Raw genomic sequence first — 21,688 nt, 5'->3', positions numbered from 1 at the left:
TCACAGGGGCATGTCATAATCACTTTGTGTCACGGCTGTATGTGAGCAACAAGAGCATACACAGTAAATAGAGCTACTGACCGGACCCAAACTAGGGAGGATAAAGGGTGACCCCTGTCAGACCCTCAAAGCTCTCCCTATGCTGCTAAGCACATGCCCGGATCCAAATGGTGGAACGAGGCATGCCCGCGTACCTAAGACTGATGACCACTGTAACCCCTACAATAGTGGAAGGGGCACGGCCACCGGTGCCCTGCTCAGTAAATGGACGGAACCGGGGTCGCCTCGGATCCAGTCAGAAAACAAACAGAAACACTACAATGTCTGCACATTTAACTGAAGGAGCTGCAGGATCAGAGAAGACAGATCCAAAGACAGCTGGCAATATCCGGAGTACTTGCTGCAGCAGAACACAGGTCCAGTGAAATGATAGCACACAAGTGAAGATACTCAAGCAAGAGATACAACTCAAATGAGAAATATAATCCGCACCCTACAATAGAGGAAGGGTGATTTAAAGGCAGAGAAATCAAACACAGGAGGAACAGCTGGGAGGAAGGAAACAGAAAGTAAAGACCTCATCACAGGGGCGGAGAAACAGAGCAGAGAGAACTCCTCCAAGCTCTAGTAGTGACATCATCACAGGGGTGGAGAAACAGAGCTGTGAGAACGTCTCAAAGCTCTGGTAGTGACACTTTGCATCTCAGTGGTGCTCCCTGGCTCTGCTTGTAGATGAGGCCTGTAATAAGCTTCCACAGGCGGATGTGCCCACAACACAGTATTGGGGGGCAACTGCAACATAAATGGACCCCTAATAGGTATGGGCCCCATAGGCCTAGGGGTAATTACAGTTGGGGACCGCATCGGTCCAGGCATAATTATTGTAGGCTGGGCTGGCCTAGGTACCGCCGCCGCAAGCGGTCCGGTGGGCTCTGGGATAACTGGCTCTGCGCAGCAAGTCACAGTGTGAGAGGGCCTTCTTGGGGGCCTCAACGCAGCCGCAGTAGCAGTAGGTGGCCGGCGGGTAGGGACAGGTACCCTTACCTCTGACCCCCGCGATGTCCGAGTACTGATGGGGGACCTCTTCCTTCCTAGGTGGCGTCCGGATTCTGGCGGTGGCAATTCGGCGTAACTCCCGCAGCTTCTCCTCCAGACGGCCGATGTGGCCGCCGGCACTGGTACAATAGATGGCGCATCCTGCGCAGCCGCTGCAGGCTTAGGTGGCGCATCTGGTCTTTTACCCTATCGGATATTGTCCAGGGTCACATGAAGTCTTTCCAAGTTCTCCATCTCCTTAATGGTCTTCTCCCGGCGAGGCAGCTCAGGGGACGGATAGGGGCTCACCCATTTCTCCACTACCGTTGGCTGCCAGAATACATTCGGGCCAATGAAAGAGCCCCGTTCTTGAAACGCATGATGGGCCGGTTCTGGAGAGCGAGTTGGTTCGCGCTCGCAGCCAGTGTAGTCCTCATCTGCTTCCCAGTCCTCCGGTTCTTTTTTGGGACGGGTCACGGCAGTAGCATATGGGCCTCGCAGGCCCTCGGCAGGGGTGAACTCTACCTCTTCTCCCTCGCGGAGGTTGTGCATATATTCGGAGAGGTAACTCCGCTTGACGGACCTCCGATTTACATATAAGTCTCTGCCGGTGGTATAGTCCTGGATGAAACCGTAGCCGCGGTTCTTATCAAATGCCACAACCAACCCCTTTCTCCTTTCCAGGCGGGGTTGGGTGTTAGTGTGGCGCTCATGAACGGTCTTTGCCAGTTCTTCATAATATATCTTTGTCTTTGTCGTCCTCTTTATGGCGGCCTCTCGTATCTCTGCCATTAATGCTGACCACTTGAATGAGGGTTGGAAGAAGTCTCTCCAGGAGCCATAATAATTCTCCGGTTGCGTCCTCGGTGGCGGGCAGGCGGTTTTCTCCGGTCCCGGAGTGTAGGCCGGTGGAGCGTCCTCTGGCTCTACACCAATACAATCCATCTTTAACAAATCAGGCGCGGACATCCCAGCAGAGCAGTCTTCACTCTTCAACATGCTCGATCCTTCTCTGGAGAGTGACAGGGTGGCGCCAATAAGTTCAGACAGTTCCTCCCATTGCACTGGGAGGCCGCCCCCCAGGTACTCCAGTATGGGGAGGCGGAGTCCATTTCTGCAGACATGCAAATGTCCAGACAGGGCGGTGGCGCCGACAGATAGCCTTTCCCGCTCTTTTCAGCAAAAGGCGCCAACTTTTACCGCCAATTTAGTATGAAGATGACGCAGCAGTAAATTCAAGCAAGCTAAGCGGCCATCTTTTAGCAAAACGCTGTCTATTCACTGACAGCAAGCGGTGGCTCAAATAAGCAGCAAACAGTACAGAAAATATTATCTTCACACCGCTAATGATGACAGTTCTTTGGCCCAGCAATTTTTAATAAAAACGATTAGGGCTTAGTCACTTTAAGGCAATTTTCAGCACACAGTTCTTGTATCCGCAATGGCGCAGGAATGTTTGTTATCCTGTTCGTGACGCCAATTTATGCAGCACGCCAGTCCTGCAGGGTATTGCGAAGCGAGGTCACGGTTATGGGCAATCAAGGGTTGCTCACTGTCTTGGAGAACCCTGGGCAGGCATGCGGCAGTGAAGGAGAGGTAGACACAGTTCCTCTGGGGCACACTCGGTATGTAGGGACCAGGCCTGATGGTGGATGAGGTGCCCTGGATGTTACAGGTATTTTGAGTGCCTGGGGCAAGGTCCCTTTTGGATTCGTGATGCCAGTGCCTGTAACGGTGGCACACCAATTTATAGTTGGAATAAGTGAGGTACACAGGTGGTATAGTGAACCAAACGTTGCTTTACTTAAACAGTCCAACTTTGTACAGCAAGATAGTTATACAGTCCTTTAGATCACAAGCAGGCTTATTTCACAAGATGGCAGGTATTGATCATGCAAGATACTCAGAGGGTAAATCCACAACACACTCAGAATCAGGTTGTACCTTTCCTCAGAAATAGCGTACACTTTTCTTTTAGAACTCCTGTCTGGTTTCAATCCCAAGGCCCGGATGTCTAAATGGTGGCTTAAATCCTTGGTAAAATATATCTTCCTCCCGTATTAATCCTTGCTTTGCTTTATAGTTCTTCTGCCTAATAGTGTTACTTATCTTGGCTGGAAATATCCTTACTTGACTTGTGAATGACTGCAGGTTTCTCCCAGGAGGTCCTGTCCTTCTACTGGGGTGTCTTCTGAGCTAACTAAGGCTCTTTGGATCTTCAGGCAGGCTAGGATTCTTCACTAGCCTCCTGGTCATGGCTAGCAGCCAGGGCTATCAAGCTGCATGTCAGGAGGAGGCCCTCAGCATATCTCTGGCTGGTGCCTTCTTACTTCTGTCTCCACAGACTCCTGACTCTGAACTCCCTCTCCCTGTCTTGGCCTGGACATTTATACTTAGGGGCTCACTATCTCCCTCTAGTGTCTAGGATGTCTAACTACACCCTAACTAGGCCTGCTAAGCATTTACACAGGGAAACATTGCACATAAAAACACATTAGAAGATACATTAAATGCATAATAAAATATAACATTTCTGTCCCTTGTGAGTAGAAGAAACACGCACACCAATTGACCCTTGTGTAGTGCCCACGCCTATCTAGTGGGACACTACATGAACATCCATCTTGACTAGAATAATTGGATATCAATGCATTTACCCATGCAAAGGCACAACAATACTGAGAACAAATACTCCTAACATGCTGCTATAGATTTATAGAAATAAAAAAGTAATTTTGTAGCGTTTTCTATCTTGAGGGAAACCAGATGAATCAAATCACAGAAAACAAATAATAATGCACTAAAAACAATAGGTGCAAGCATTATACACTGCTCAAAAAAATAAAGGGAACACTTAAACAACACAATGTAACTCCAAGTCAATCACACTTCTGTGAAATCAAACTGTCCACTTAGGAAGCAACACTGAGTGACAATCAATTTCACATGCTGTTGTGCAAATGGGATAGACAACAGGTGGAAATTATAGGCAATTATCAAGACACCCCCAATAAAGGAGTGGTTCTGCAGGTGATGACCACAGACCACTTCTCAGTTCCTATGCTTCCTGGCTGATGTTTTGGTCACTTTTGAATGCTGGCGGTGCTTTCACTCTAGTGGTAGCATGAGACGGAGTCTACAACCCACACAAGTGGCTCAGGTAGTGCAGCTTATCCAGGATGGCACATCAATGCGAGCTGTGGCAAGAAGGTTTGCTGTGTCTGTCAGCGTAGTGTCCAGAGCATGGAGGCGCTACCAGGAGACAGGCCAGTACATCAGGAGACGTGGAGGAGGCCGTAGGAGGGCAACAACCCAGCAGCAGGACCGATACCTCCGCCTTTGTGCAAGGAGGAACAGGAGGAGCACTGCCAAAGCCCTGCAAAATGAGCTCCAGCAGGCCACAAATGTGCATGTGTCTGCTCAAACGGTCAGAAACAGACTCCATGAGGGTGATATGAGGGCCCGACGTCCACAGGTGGGGGTTGTGCTTACAGCCCAACACCGTGCAGGACGTTTGGCATTTGCCAGAGAACACCAAGATTGGCAAATTCGCCACTGGCGCCCTGTGCTCTTCACAGATGAAAGCAGATTCACACTGAGCACATGTGACAGAGTCTTGAGACGCCATGGAGAATGTTCTGCTGCCTGCAACATCCTCCAGCATGACCGGTTTGGCATTGGGTCAGTAATGGTGTGGGGTGGTATTTCTTTGGAGGGCCGCACAGCCCTCCATGTGCTCGCCAGAGGTAGCCTGACTGCCATTAGGTACCGAGATGAGATCCTCAGACCCCTTGTGAGACCATATGCTGGTGCGGTTGGCCCTGGGTTCCTCCTAATGCAAGACAATGCTAGACCTCATGTGGCTGGAGTGTGTCAGCAGTTCCTGCAAGACGAAGGCATTGATGCTATGGACTGGCCCGCCCGTTCCCCAGACCTGAATCCAATTGAGCACATCATGTCTCGCTCTATCCACCAACGTCACGTTGCACCACAGACTGTCCCGGAGTTGGCAGATGCTTTAGTCCAGGTCTGGGAGGAGATCCCTCAGGAGCCCGTTTCACCTCATCAGGAGCATGCACAGGCATTGTAGGGAGGTCATACAGGCACATGGAGGCCACACACACTACTGAGCCTCATTTTGACTTGTTTTAAGGACATTACATCAAAGTTGGATCAGCCTGTAGTGTGTTTTTCCACTTTAATTTTGAGTGCAACTCCAAATCCAGACCTCCATGGGTTGAAAAATTTGATTTCCATTTTTTTTTATTTGTGATTTTGTTGTCAGCACATTCAACTATGTAAAGAACAAAGTATTTCAGAAGAATATTTAATTAACTCGGATCTAGGATGTGTTATTTTTGTGTTCCCTTTATTTTTTTGAGCATTATATATAGACTAAGCCCTCATTCTGATATAATGAAATATGAGACTCTTAGCCAATATATTTTGATCAAAACACATCTGTGCCCACATACCCCCAACGTGGTCTCAGTTAAGCAGGTCTTACGCTAAACCTACCTATGCCATTGGGCATCTATGTTCAGGAGCGCAGACTGTGAGAGAGCATCAGCATTCTGATGTTGACTCCCTGACCTATGTTCGTCCACAAAGTTGAAATCCTGGAGAGAGAGGAACCATCTCGTGACCCTGGCATTGGTCTGTTTGTGCTGTCTCATCCAGGTCAATGGGGCATGGTCGGACACCAGGCGGAATTTCCTACCCAGCAGGAAATATCGCAGAGAGTCTAGAGCCCAGTTGATGGCCAGACACTCTCGCTCTACCACAGCATAGTTCCTCTCTGCCGCTGTCAGCTTCCTGCTGAGAAAGACCACAGGGTGTTCCTCCCCATTGACCACCTGAGACAGGACGGCACCTAGACCTGCACTTGAAGCGTCTGTTTGGACCACAAATTATTTCGAGAAGTCTGGTGCGACAAACACCGGAGACTCACATAAGGCCCTTTTAAGTTTCTGAAAAGCCTCCTCAGCCTCCCTACTCAATTTGATCATGACAGATTTCTTTCCTTTTGTTAAGTCCGTCAAAAGGACCGCAATAGTGGCAAAGTTAGGGACAAATCTCCTGTAGTAGCCCACTATCCCCAAGAACGCCCGAACCTGCTTCTTGGTAAGAGGGCGAGGTCAGTTCTGTATGGCTTCTACCTTGCTCATCTGTGGCTTTACTAGTGGTGTATCCCAGGTACTTTGCTTCCTCCATCCCAATGGCGGACTTTTCCGGGTTCACTGTAAACCCTGCCCCTTTCAAAGAGTCTAGGACTACCTGGACCCGAGGGAGATGGGATTCCCAATCGGTACTGAAAATTACAATGTCATCCAGGTATACTGATGCGTACCGTCCATGGGGACGCAATATCTTGTCCATAGCTCTTTGAAACGTGGCAGGGGCAGAGTGTAAGCCGAAGGGCATCCTTTTGTATTGATAGTGGCCCTCCGGAGTGGAGAATGCCGTCTTTTCTCTGGCTTCCCGGGTGAGAGGAATTTGCCAGTACCCTTTAGTGAGATCCAGCGTAGTGATATATCGGGCAGCCCCTAATCTCTCAATTAATTTGTCTACCCGGGGTATCGGGTAGGCATCAAACTTTGAAACCTCATTTAGTTTTCTGAAGTCATTGCAGAATCGCAGTGTGCCGTTGGGCTTCGGTACCAACACAATCGGACTTGACCATTCACTCAGCGAATCTTCAATGACATCCAGCTCAAGCATTCTTTTTACTTCTTCAGATACCGCTTTCCTCTAGGCCTATGGAACTCGGTATGGCTTCAGCCGGATTATCACATTGGGCTCTGTGACAATGTCATGTTTAACGACATTAGTGAGCCCTGGCAAACCTGAGAATTTATCTCTGTTTCTCTGAAGAAACTCTATTGTTTGTTGCCTTTGGGACTTGGACAGCGTGTCAGCCACAAATACCTGGTCGGCTCCTACAGGGTCCTCTACCATGACCCTTGCCATAGCGGTCACTTGATCCCGATCTTTCCAGGATTTCAACAGGTTTACATGGTAGATCTGGTAGGGTTTCCTCTTCCCAGGCTGATGTACCTTATAATTCACCTCACCTACCCTTTCTACCACCTCAAATGGACCCTGCCACCTGGCTAAGAACTTGCTTTCCACAGTGGGAATCAGAACCGCTACTCGGTCTCCTATTGAAAACTGCCTTAATTTAGCTGACCGGTTATATACCCGCCTCTGGGCATCCTGGGCCTTCTGGAGATGTTCCTTAACCAGCGGTATCACTTTAGCCACTCTCTCTCTCATTTTCGAGATGTGTTCTACCAGGGTCTGGTGCGGTGAGGACTCACCTTCCCAGGTTTCCTTCACCAAATCCAGAAGTCCACGGGGTCTCCTCCCATACAGGAGTTCAAATGGCGAGAATCCTGTGGAGGCCTGCGGAACCTCCCGTATGGCAAACAACAAGGCTGGTAGTAACATGTCCCAATCTGTTCCGTCTTTCTGGACTACTCTTTTTAATATGAGCTTTAATTTTTGTTGTTTTTGTTGAATCGCTCTACAAGGCCATCCGTCTGTGGGTGATAGACGGACGGATGTCAGTTTTTGGAATAGGTGGCTGGCTCTTACAGCAACTTGGGGCCCAGGGGCATTGTTCGCTTGCACTTGTCCTTGAGCCAATTGTTGTGCAGCCTCGTTTAAGCTACCTGAGTTTGTGTAGCTTCCTGTTGTGCCGTAAGCTGAGCAATCAGCAAACTGTTTGTCTCTTGCTGCGCCGACATTGCTTCCTCATGGCGGCGGGCTGCCTCTACTGTGGCATGCTGCTGAGCCACCGAAGCTTTCTGCTGAGTTGCAGTGGCTTGCAGCAGGGCTTTCATAACCTCCTCCATGTCTTTTCCTGCTACTTGCAGAGATTTCACCCAAGACATGCAAAACAGGGTACTGTCTCTTTAAATGTCACTTTTTATGTTTTAAACGGCTTTTGTGGCTTTCATGCCCTGCCCGCATCCGACACCAATTGTAATATGGGGGGGGGGGGGGGGATCGCTCCAATAAACCAGGTGCATGAGCCAGCCCAGGGTTATAGAAAACGGATGTTTATTTTCCAAAATGAAAATAGGTACAGCTTCCAGCAGTCAAGGTCCAAACAAACCCAACTTAAAGTCCGCTTAGTTCAGCGCAACATAATCAATAGAACAGTCCGTTCAAAAATAAAGGTATTTTTACCCTGGGTTCTTTTTAGGCTACTTTCACACTTGCGGCAGAGAGATCCGGCAAGCATGCTACGGTTTTCTCTTTTGCCTGATCAGTCAAAACGACTAAACTGAAGACATCCTGATGCAAACTGAACGGATTACTCTCCATTCAGAATGCATGGGGACATACCTGATCAGTTCTTTTCCGGTATAGAGCCCCTGTGACGGAACTCTATGCCGGAAAAGAACAACGCAAGTGTGAAAGTAGCCTAAGTCCGTGGTAGATTCCAGTCGGCTCTCCTGCCAAACTTTCCACATGTCCTCAGTTTCCAGCTCTGTTCACAGCCAACCACAGCAGTGTGTCCACCACACCACACACTCCACACCCCCCTCACTCACTTCCTTTTCCTCTTATCAGGAGAGTGAGTTAACCCTGTGGGTACCGGATCCTAGGTAGTGCTTTCATAACCTCCTCAGGACCGCCGTACGCAGGATTGCGTCCTGGCGGCGGCCCTGCTATTCTGGGTGGAAGCATAAACGCGTCGTCTCGCGAGAGGCGAGATTTCCTGTGAACGCGCGCACACAGGATCGGAAGGTAAGCGAGTGGATCTCCAGCCTGCCAGCGGTGATCGTTCGCTGGCAGGCTGGAGATGTGATTTTTTTAACCCCTAACAGGTATATTAGACGCTGTTTTGATAACAGCGTCTAATATACCTGCTACCTGGTCCTCTGGTGGTCCCTTTTGCTTGGATCGACCACCAGAGGACACAGGCAGCTCTGTAATAAGTAGCACCAAACACCACTACACTACACCCCCCCCCCTGTCACTTATTAACCCCTTATTCACCCCTGATCACCCCATATAGACTCCCTAATCACCCCCCTGTCATTGATCACCCCCCTGTCATTGATCACCCCCCTGTAAGGCTCCATTCAGACGTCCGTATGTTTTTTACGGATCCACGGATACATGGATCGGATCCGCAAAACACATACGGACGTCTGAATGGAGCCTTACAGGGGGGTGATCACCCCATATAGACTACCTGATCACCCCCCTGTCATGTTTTGCGGAATGCGGAATGGATGCGGACCCATTTTGCGGACGTGTGAATGGAAAAGATATCCCTCAAAATGAAAATAAATTAAATTATTAAAGTTAAGCAAAAAGCATAGATGTGGTCGGCAATAACAAGTGCTCGGCGGCACCAACCATATGTCCTATCACAATCCGGGGGGTTCCAGTGCACATCCATGAGTCCCAGAGGAAAAGCAAAAAACATCCATCCCTGGGCTAGATGATGATGTGGTATTGAAGGACAGGGTGGGCAAAGAACTGTCCCTAATATTGCCCTACAGGGGGTGCTATTCTGGCCCTGATAGCCTAACCCCAAAGCACCCGCCCTGATAAGAGTGACCCCGTCCGGACCCTTACCCTATATAAAAATGGCCCTAGTAAGCCTTTAGCCCCTAGGCCGCTGACTTCCAGGTGATCACTATGGAGATCTATGTGTTTTTGACTCATTATAAAAGTATATTAGAAGTATATTACACCCCTCAGTATGTCACACCTATCGATAGCACACCCATACCAGTCCTTAAAAGGACTTTTGTGGCCATATTATCTAGCGTTTGGTGTCCCTATCAGCCTGTCCCTGCTCCACACAGCAACCTCTCCCTACACTGGCAAAACACTGAATGTAAAATGGCGGTCAGATCAGGTTTATTTATAAGGTAGGGGGTATGTCCATGTGCTGAAATGTCTCAATTGGCTGTCCTGTACCTCCTGATGGATGTGTCATGGGTCAAAGTTCTTCACAATGTAAAAAAATATGGCGGGCGCGAACACGCAAAGTTCGCCGCAAAACGACCGCCAGGCGAACCGCAAGGCCATCTCTAGTCTTGACAGCAATTTACATCCAGATATAAACAGTCTCTTATTAATATGGAGGTTGGATATGGTAAATCCAGGTAACTGGCTGTATATGCGGCTATAGCTAAGGCTATAGTAGGAGGTTGTGTACTCACAGGTATTTAGTCCTGAATCTGGTCCTGGTCTCAGTGACGGTGGTTTTAGGATCCTAATCTTCTGGCCAGTGCAGCATGTGACCCAGCCTCTATATAAGCTGGAGTCACGTAGCGCCGCTCATCACTCTGCTCTTACTAGTTGTAGGGAGAGGATGCTGCTGCTGTGAGGGAGAGAATAGGAAAGACTCTGATATCTGCACTTGGTGTGAAGTCAGCGATCTACAGCGTTTTTTGTTTTGGGGGTGCAATGCAACATTTTTGTACCCTGCCCTGAGCCCAGTGAGACTGAAAAAAAAGTTTTAATCCGTCTGTTAGTTAGGTGGGCATTGGCGGCCATTTTGTGCAACAGCAGTGCACCAACACTGCATATGTGCCAAGGACAATCATTTAATCCTGCTTTTGTAGTTCAGTGGCTGCCATATACCCATTTTTAAAGCGCACCTGCACTGCATATGTGCCAGGGGAAGGGAAAATCATACCGTCTGTCAGTTCAGGGACCCAGGGGGTGACATATCCCCATTTTTTTCTGTAAAGTACCCCTGTGCTGCAATAAAGTATCTTTGCTGCCTGCACCGCATAGCAGACCGGGCAATACGTTTAAAAAAATTGTCTGTTCCATTGTAGGATCTTAATTTAGTAAAAACGTCTGTTACTTCGGTGGGTAACCGCAAAAAATGAGGAGAGTGTTAAACAAGGAACGTGGCCCTGGTCACCACTGCTGGTGTTGGTGGAGCTCCTGTTGCAGGGAGAGGACGTGGTCGATCTGTGCCAGCTACAGGCACAAGTGAAACACCTTCCTCAGGTGCGAGTAGGTGACAGAACCTTTAGCATTATTTGGTAGGCCTGAATGCGACTCTACAAATGGTGAGGCCAGAACAAGTACAGACGATAGTAGATTGTCTCCCACCCAGTCCCCTGCTGAAAGCTCAGAGTTGGCACCTGCAGCCCATGTCCATCAGTCTTTCACCTCACCCCTTGCAAATCAGCCAAGCAGTCTGAGCCCCAAGTCATGCAGCAGTTTCTTCTGCTTTTTGATCACTCTGCTGGCAGGGTTTCCGTGGGCCATCCACATAGCCCTGCACCAGAAGTGGGAAGAGATTGAGTGCACTGATGCCCAACCACTTATGTTTCAGGATGAGGACATGTGAAGACCACCGCAGCACGTCTCTGATGATGACGAAACACAGGTGCCAACTGCTGCCGCTTTCTGCAGTCTGCAGACCGACAAGGCGTGCAGGGGTAAAGAGTGGGTGGAAGATGATGTGGAGGACGATGAGGTACTAGACCCCACATGGAATCAAGCTCATGCGAGTGACGTGTGCAGTTTGGAGGAAGAGGCGGTGGTCGCACAGAAGCAGCAGCACAGCAAAAGAGGGAGCAGGGTGCAAAAGCGTCTGTTACATTCTTGGGTGACATTTTACCATTTTTGCCATGAATAAACTCCTGCTCTGCATAGGTGACAGGGACCTAAATTTCTAAAATTCGCTTGTTACATTGATGGTTGAGATTAACCCATTTTTGCCGTATACAAACCCCTGCTCTGCATTGCTGACAGGGAACTAAATTTTGTAAAAACATCTGTTACTGATCGGAAGATGCGTGAGTACATCGCACATGCCTACACGTACTGACTGATGGGTCTGCCCCCTTCAACTTCTGGGTCTCCAAATTGGACACATGGCCTGAGCTGGCCCTTTACGCCTTGGAGGTGCTGGCCTGCCCTGCAGCCAGTGTATTGTCTAAACGTTTGTTTAGCACAGCAGGAGGCGTCATCACAGACAAGCGCAGCCGCCTGTCCACAGCCAACGTGGACCAGCTCACGTTTATTAAAATGAACCAGGCATGGATCCCACAGGACTTGTCTGTACCTTGTGCAGAATAGACATGTTTACCAGCCTCACCCAGCCATTGTTGTACTTCAGCGCACTTTCTCTTTATTTGATTTTTTATATTTCTCAATGTTTTGGGGTCTACCCAAATTTAAACAAAAAAATTAAAAATTAAAATAAAAAACGAAACAAAAAAACAGTGTTGGCTATCTCCTCCTCCTCCACCTTCGCTTCTACATACACCGCCACATCCACCATCTCCTCAACCCCCTACTCCATATGGACCTCCTCCTCCTAGATAAAGTATATTATTTTTTATTTTTATGTATTTTATGTTATTTTAAGTCATTTCCCTATCTACATTTGTTTGCAGAGCACTTGCCATGCTCTTAACCACATTTTGCTGCCTTTTGCAGCCCTCTAGCCCTTTCCATGACTTTTTTAGAGCCATTTTAGTGCTCAAAAGTCCGGGTCCCCATTATCTTCAATGGGGTTCGAGGTCAAGTTCTGATTCCGAACTCGAACTTTTTTGCGAAGTTCGACCGAACCCATCGAACCCGAACTTCCAGGTGTCCGCTCAACTCTACTTGTAATAATAAACAGTGAGGCTGCCGGAAGCTAATGAATCCTTCACCTGTATACAAAGGTGCCTGAAGCCTAGTAAAATGGCTATTGTCCTCCTTTGTCTTTATATAGAAAATAATCTTTCACTGAGCACCCCGGAAGGGTGTACCGTAGAAGCAAGGTCCCACCTTCTTGCCTATTCCTTGGCTTTGATAACTGAGATAGGTCTGGGCTACTCTGGGCCGTGGAGCTCCAGAGAGCTGAGAGGAGGGGGGTCCTCTCCTTTCCCCTGCTTCTCACTACTCCTTTGACTACATCTCACCAACTCCCAACTCCTCCTCTGACTCAACTAGGCATGAACTGAGGTATATATACTGTGGTGTTATCCCCATCTAGTGGTGGAATATGTGTAATGCACCTAACAGCCTGTTAACAGGGATCTTTATACAAAAGTGCAAATCAACATGGTACAAAATACAATATAACAAGATATGCAGTGCCCATGTATAGGAGTGGGACACTGAATTCACCCCTTGTTTAACATGTGTCGGCCTCAACACATTTAGGACATGATGAAGTCTCCTGAAAAATATAAAGGGTAAAGCATGCAGGCAAGTAAACTGATATAAATACAACAAACAGTAGGAAAATACACAATTATGAAAAAATCATAAATGATGTGGATCACGACGCAAAAAGGGACACTGGGCGGCGTAACTTCTGAACTTGCAGGTGACACAAATGGCCGTTGATCTCACAAACATAGTATAAAGCCTATGACAAAGTCCAACCAAGTCTTTAGAGTATAAAACCTTTTTAGTGCAGCATAATAATTAAAGTGCAAAAAGTCTGTTGACTTGTAAACATTATTTAAAAACAAACACAGAAAATGTCCTTCTGGGTACATGCCTTGAACATTTTAAAATAGTCCTGTTGCATAACCTCACTCAACCTGAAGAGGGGGTAAAAAGGGTAAACAGAAGGGGTCCTGGGAAATTCCTCAAAGGAACAGCAGGCTGAGCAGTGACTTGGAAAACTGCCACTGTGCCTTGAGGAACTGGCAACAGTCAGTAGGGAATGGCCTATAGGACTACTTACAGGTAGGTGTCTTCCTCTTCAAGATCCTCTCCTAGGACGGGCCATAGGACTTGACTGTCAGGAGACAGTATTTGCACTGGGACTCCCCAGAATGTAGGCTTGATTGCCTCAGCCAGGATCTCCTCCTGTGTATGGGATCCTAGATCTGGCATAGCATAGTTTCTCCGGAACATAGGCAGTCTCGTTGTGTCAACCTGTTTTTCAGGCTCTGGCCCATGAGAGTCATTCTTCCTTTGGTGTGCAGCCATCTGACGTTAACTCTCCAGTTAGGCCCGAAGCTTCTCTTGTACGTCCATCTCCGCCATTACTTGGGCTCGACGACTAAGGTCAAATGATGGATAGGGGTTGGCATCTCTTTCCAACACAGTCGGCTGCCAGAAGATGTTTGGGGCCGATGAAAGAAGATTTCTGATGATAAGTGGACAGGACAGGCCCTGACGGGAATTCAGACGCGCTTCCATTTCTGCGGCATCATGCACACACTCCCAGTCTTCTGGTTCGGGTCGCGGTCTGGAGACTGCAGGTACGTTAGCAGCCATGTTCGCAATTCTCTCTCACAACCGAGCACTTCAGCTTCCTCTGCAGGGCTAGCATTCATTCCCCTTTTAGGACCGCTCCCTAGGTTCACTTGTATTAGGGGATCGGTACCACCGGGTGGTATAATGACTAGTGATGAGCGAGCACCAAAGTGGTCGGGGGTTCTGGTACTCGTTCCGAACACATAGCGATATTCGTGCGCTCGGCGGAGCACCCGAGTATAATGTAAGTCAATGTGAGACAACCAGGAATCCGATGTTCGGATGAGGGGAGGGTGCCTGGTTCATAGGAAAAGGTCATAAAGTGATGGAAACACCACCTGATCAGGAACAGCAGGGGGACCATGTCTGCATCTTGGACTCCAATGTCGCTGCTGGGAACCATGTTGTCCTAGTCGTACGCCACTTTTACAGACTGACAAAAATACGCACAAACCCCCTGAAAAAAAATCAATTTTGCTAGAAAAATTGTTAGGAAACATTCTTTCCAGTATATTCAATTGTATATACAGTGCAAGTGCTGCCAAAAATTGCAAGGAAGTAGCACTCCGATACAGCCTGTATTTCACATGAAGAAGGGCCTCATTCACATGGTGCTACAATAGTTCAAGCAGTGGGACTCCTACGCCTATGCACTAAGTGAAAGAGCTGCCAAATATTACAAGGGACCGGCACTGCAATACACCCTTTCTTACACATAGAGGAGTGCATCATACACACACCCTTGAAAAATTATCCTTGATGGCCTGCTGGTGATTAGAGATGTTGCGAACATAAAATTTTCCATTCCCGGATGGCGAACGCAAATTTTTGCAAATGTTCGCGAACGGGCGAACCGCCATTGACTTCAATAGGCAGGCGAATTTTAAAACCCACAGGGACTCTTTCTGGCCAAAATAGTGATGGAAAGGTTGTTTGAAGGGGACTAACACCTGGACTGTGGCATGCCGGAGGGGGATCCATGGCAAAACTCCCATGTAAAATTACGTAGTTGACGCAGAGTCGGGTTTTAATCCATAAAGGGCATAAATCACCTAACATTCCTAAATTGTTTGGAATAACGTGCTTTAAAACATCAGGTATTATGTTGTATCGATCAGGTAGTGTAACGGTTACGCCCGCTTCACAGTGACAGACCAAACTATGACAGACCAAACTCCCTGTTTAATGCACCGCAAACAACCGCAAACAGTCCATTTGCACAACCGCAAACTCCCTATTTGCACAAGGTTGGATACCAAGCTAGCCATGTCCCGTTCCTTGTCCTCACTGATGTCATTGAAGGTCTCTTCCTCCACCCAGCCACGTACAACACCAAGGGTCCCCGAAAGGTGACAACAAGCCCCCTGGGACGCCTGCTGTGTTTAGTCTTTCACCACCTCAAAGCCACCTTCTGTCACGGCGGACGTGCACAGTATAACAGATAACACACCAACTAGGGTCTGGATGAGAGACAGGGGAAGGGTCACCTCCTAGTTTATCCCTGACCTCTTTCCCTGCACTGCTGAGCCCACAGACAGACCTTAAAGGTAGGTTTGCTGTGTCCTCCAGCCTGTACTGACAGAACCCTGAACTCCCTGAGATGGTGAAGTGGGGAGAAAGGAGCAGCCTGCTCGCACAGAACCTGGATGGGATAGATGACATAAACAACCAACAAGAAATGACACTTATCTGCAGAGAGCAGGAACTGACAGCCAACCTTCCCTCCAAACTTCCCAGACCAAAATGAACAGTATAATCCGCTCAGAGCACTTAGCTGGAGACACCTGCGCAAAACCTGCGCTGCAATTGTAATAGACCCGTCTGATTTACCTCTACATATCCACAAGTATTTCAGCCTCTGTACCTTTCATACTGCAGCCATGGACACAGTCATACACGCACTCTCCACATACATGGACGCAGTCATACACGCACTCTCCACATACATGGACGCAGTCATACACGCACTCTCCACATACATGGACACAGTCATACACGCACTCTCCACATACATGGACGCAGTCATACACGCACTCTCCACATACATGGACGCAGTCATACATGCACTCTCCACATACATGGACGCAGTCATACACGCACTCTCCACATACATGGATGCAGTCATACACCCACTCTCCACATACATGGACGCAGTCATACACGCACTCTCCACATACATGGACGCAGTCATACACGCACTCTCCACATACATGGACGCAGTCATACACGCACTCTCCACATACATGGACGCAGTCATACACGCACTCTCCACATACATGGACGCAGTCATACACGCACTCTCCACATAAATGGACGCAGTCATACACGCACTCTCCACATACATGGACGCAGTCATACACATACTCTGCACATACATGGACGCAGTCATACACGCACTCTCCACATACATGGACGCAGTCATACACCCACTCTCCACATACATGGACGCAGTCATACACCCACTCTCCACATACATGGAAGCAGTCATACACGCACTCTCCACATACATGGACGCAGTCATACACGCACTCTCCACATACATGGACGCAGTCATACACGCACTCTCCACATACATGGACGCAGTCATACACGCACTCTCCACATACATGGACGCAGTCATACACGCACTCTCCACATACATGGACGCAGTCATACACGCACTCTCCACATACATGGACGCAGTCATACACGCACTCTCCACATACATGGACGCAGTCATACACGCACTCTCCACATACATGGACGCAGTCATACACGCACTCTCCACATACATGGACGCAGTCAGACACGCACTCTCCACATACATGGACGCAGTCATACACACACTCTCCACATACATGGACGCACTCATACACACACTCTCCACATACATGGACGCAGTCATACACACACTCTCCACATACATGGACGCACTCATACACATACTCTTCACATACAGGGGCGCACTCATACACACAGTCACCACATACATGGACGCACACATATACAATACACATATATAGACACCCAGCTTCCATGCAGGATAGCAGGGAAGCTGGATGACATTTCATGATATAATTCACCCAGCTTTCCTACTGTACTGCATGTCACATGTGCACAGTCTGGAAAAGCTGAAATTAACCCCAGTTCCCCTGCTACTCACATCAATGGTGCAGTTGTGGCAATGCAACTGATGTTCAGCTTGCTGGGCATGGAAGGTTCAAACTGCAGGAATCGCAGGCAGAAAAGGGGGCGGGGCTATTGTAGCCCCGCCCACATCGGGCCGTCCTGTTGCTGGTCACCACTGTCCATCATAAGAACTGAGGAGGGAGAGGCGGAGCAATGGAGGTCAGTGACAGAGTGCAAGTGGTGCAGGAGAAGTCAGCTGCTCTGACAGGGGCCCGGGGTGACGAAGTACAGGGACTGCTCCCGGGCCCCTTCTGAGCTCGGGCCCCGAAGCAGCTGCTTCCCCTGCTTCCCTGATAGTTACGCCACTGGCTGGAGACCATTTAAACTAATGACTCCACCCAGTGCACCTGATGCGAGGCGGATCCAGCACGTCATCAAAACAAAAACGAAATTCGTGCTGCAATCCTGGCTGACCTCCGCACATCGTCAGAGTGGGGCATGACAGTACCCCCCCTTCTACGGGTGACCTCCGGACACCCTGGACCAACCTTATCCGGATGGGACCTATGAAAGGCCCTCACCAGTCGGCTGGCGTTGACATCTGACGCCGGAACCCACATCCTCTCCTCAGGACCGTATCCCTTCCAGTGCACCAGGTACTGGAGGGAACCCCGCAGAACTCTCGAATCGAGAATCCTGGAGATCTCGAACTCCAAATTTCCCTCGACTAGAACAGGAGGAGGAGGCAATGGCGATGGTACCACCGGTTTAACATATTTTTTTAGTAAAGACTTGTGGAAGACATCATGGATCCTCCAAGTCTGCGGCAGATCCAGTCGAAACGCCACAGGATTGATCACCGCAGAAATTTTATACGGACCAACAAATCTTGGACCCAGTTTCCAAGATGGCACTCTCAACTTGATATTCCTAGTGGACAACCACACCAGATCACCCACACACAGGTCCGGACCAGTCACACGTCTCCTGTCAGCCATTCGTTTATACCTCTCACCCATCCTCTCCAAATTCCCTTGAATCCTCCGCCAGAGAGAGGATAAGGCAGAAGAGAATCTCTCCTCCTCTGGCATCCCGGAGGAACCAGACCCAGAAAAGGTACCAAACTGAGGATGGAAACCGTATGCGCCAAAAAATGGCGACTTACCCGTGGACTCCTGCCTACGGTTATTCAATGCAAATTCTGCTAAGGACAAGAATGAGGACCAGTCCTCTTGATTCTCAGCCACAAAGCACCTCAAGTAGGTCTCCAGGTTTTGATTGGTACGCTCCGTCTGACCATTCGACTGTGGATGAAAAGCCGACGAGAAAGAAAGTTGAATGCCAAGTCGAGAGCAGAACGCCCTCCAAAACCTGGAGACAAACTGCGTTCCCCTATCAGAGACCACATCCGAAGGAATACCGTGCAATTTCACAATATTATCCACAAAAATCTGCGCAAGAGTCTTAGCGTTAGGCAGACTTGTTAGTGGTATAAAGTGAGCCATTTTACTGAAACGATCGACTACCACCAAAATCTCTGTTCTCCCGGAGGAACTCGGTAGGTTCGTAATAAAGTCCATGGACAAATGCGTCCAAGGACGAGATGGAATAGACAATGGAAGAAGTGAACCAGGCGGTCGAGTATGAGCAACCTTAGACCGAGCGCAGGTTGCACAAGCTGTCAAGTAATTCTCAATACTCTTACGCAACCCTGGCCACCAGAACCTCCGGGACACCAGATCACAGGTGGACTTACCACCAGGATGTCCAGCGAGAACAGTATCTGGATCTTCTGAATCACCTCCCCCAGGGAAGCTGCGAGACAAGGCATCTGCCTTGACGTTCTTGACCCCTGGGCGAAAGGTAACCACGAAATTGAACCTGGTAAAAAACAATGACCATCTGGCCTGTCTAGGGTTCAGATGCTTGGCAGATTGCAGATAAGCCAAATTCTTATGGTCTGTATACACAGTAACGGGGTGAGAAGCCCCCTCTAACCAGTGACGCCATTCTTCAAAGGCCAACTTGATCGCCAACAACTCCCTATCTTCAACATCATAATTCCTCTTGGCGACCGAGAGCTTCCTGGAGAAGAAGGCACACGGGACCCACTTGCCAGGAGAAGGACCCTGCGAAAGCACCGCCCCAACCCCCACCTCTGATGCATCAACCTCGACCACGAATGGCTGAGATACATCCGGTTGCACCAGAATGGGAGCAGACGCAAAACGCTCCTTAACAGCCTCCGGACCGCCTAACGCAGGATCGCGTTCCGGAGGCGGCAGCGCTGCGCAGAGTCACGCATATACGCGTCATCTCGCGAGACGCGAGATTTCGCTCAAAGCCGGCCCGCGCATGCACATCGCGGGCCAGCAAAAGTTAGAGGACAAGTTCGTCATCAGCCTGCCAGCCACGATCATTGGCTGGCAGGCTGGCGATTTTCAAAAAAACTAATGAAAAGCCAGATAACACATCATATTAGTAAATATGATGTGTTAAATGGCTTGTCTGCTTCTCTGCTGGTCCTTTTTGTCGGTTGGTTCCAGCAGAGGAGCAGATATCACAGTGAGTAGCACCAAACACTTCACCTTAGCCCCAGATCACCCCCATCACCCGAATTAACCCCTTGATCGCCCCTGTCAATCACCTAGTGAAAGGAAAAAAGTGATCAGTGTAAACTTTTTTTTTTCACTGGTATTGACTGTTAGGTTTTAGGATAGTTTAGGCCCCTTGGTTAGGTAGTTTAGCGTGAGTTAGCGCCCAGCCCACCGCACCGCAGTCACTTATTCACTGTTTAGCGTATCGCTAATCAGCATTTGTACTTTTATTGTATCTGTAAGTGATCAAAACTGATCACAGTCAGATCTATAATTGTATTAGTGTCACCTTAGCTCGCCCTCCACCCAAAACGCAGTGTTTGTCCGATCAGGCCTGATCGGTCGCCCACACATGCGTTCACCCACGCCCGCCCCGCCGCAGTGACAAAAAAAATATATTTTTTGGATCACTGCACAATCACTTTCCAAGCGCTGCGGCGATAAAAAAAAAATCAGTTTTGATATTTTTTATCAACCGCAGCGGCCTCCGGTACTTCGCTAGCCTCCCCTTTGTAAGACAGGCTTGCTTTTTTTCTTGGGTAGTCTCAGAGAATACCCCTAAATTTAGTAGTCCAAATGTCAAACAGGGGGTATTCTTCTGAAGAGGCCTACAGGATTCTGACCCAGATGAGGATGAGGAATGGGAACCCTCATCTGACGAATCTAGCGGGTCAGAATATGAACCTGTAGAAAGCAGTGGCACTCTGACCCAAAGTTCGGACGAGGAGGTGGAGGTCCCTGATAGCACCCGGCCCCGTCTCGCTAGACCACAGGTTGCGCAGGATCCGCTTCAAGAGCAGCAGAGTGGGGCTGGCGCTGTCGGATCACGTGGTGAGGCATACACCAGCAGCGCAGCCCTCCCTGGACCTAGTACCAGCACTGCCGTACAACATGGTGAAGTGGCGAGCACCAGAAGGGCAGTTGAAGCTGGTACGGTGGCACGTGCAGTAGTTACCCCGTCGCAGCCACCGCACAGACAGGCCTGTAGAGCCCCTAGAGTCCCTGAGGTGCTGGCAAATCCTGATTGGCAGTCACCAACTTCAGCCGCACCATTAGTTCCCCCTTTCACCGCCCAGTCTGGAGTTCGGGTTGAGACAGCTCAGATCGGTTCGGCCCTGGGATTTTTTGAGCTGTTCTTGACTGCAGAGCTCTTGGACTTAGTCGTTGCAGAGACAAACCGGCATGCCACACAATTTATATCCGCCAACCCGGGAAGCTATTATGCCCAGCCTTTCCGGTGGAAACCAGTCCAAGTTTCCGAAATTAAAATTTTTCTGGGCCTTCTCCTCAACATGGGTCTAACCAAACAGCATGAATTGCGGTCATATTGGTCCACGAACCTGATTCATCACATGCCCATGTTCTCTGCTGCTATGTCCAGGGCACGATTTGAGGCCATCCTGCGTTTCCTGCACTTTAGCGACAACACCACCTCCCGTCCCAGAGGCCACCCAGCTTTTGACCGGCTCCACAAAATTCGGCCCCTCATAGACCACTTCAACCAGAAATTTGCAGATTTGTATACCCCAGAGCAAAACATCTGCGTAGACGAGTCCCTAATACATTTTACCGGGCGCCTTGGCTTCAAACAATACATCCCAAGCAAGCGCGCCCGGTATGGGGTCAAATTGTATAAGCTCTGTGAAAGGGCCACAGGCTATAACCACAAATTTTGGATCTATGAGGGAAAAGATCAGACCCTGGAGCCGGTCGGTTGCCCTGACTACCTGGGGAGCAGTGGGAAGACA

The sequence above is a fragment of the Bufo bufo genome, chromosome 2 (genome assembly GCF_905171765.1).
Source record: "Bufo bufo chromosome 2, aBufBuf1.1, whole genome shotgun sequence".
Classification (NCBI taxonomy): Eukaryota; Metazoa; Chordata; class Amphibia; order Anura; family Bufonidae; genus Bufo; species Bufo bufo.
The sequence above is the reverse complement of the archived record's forward strand: the minus strand, read 5'-3'. Positions refer to the sequence as shown.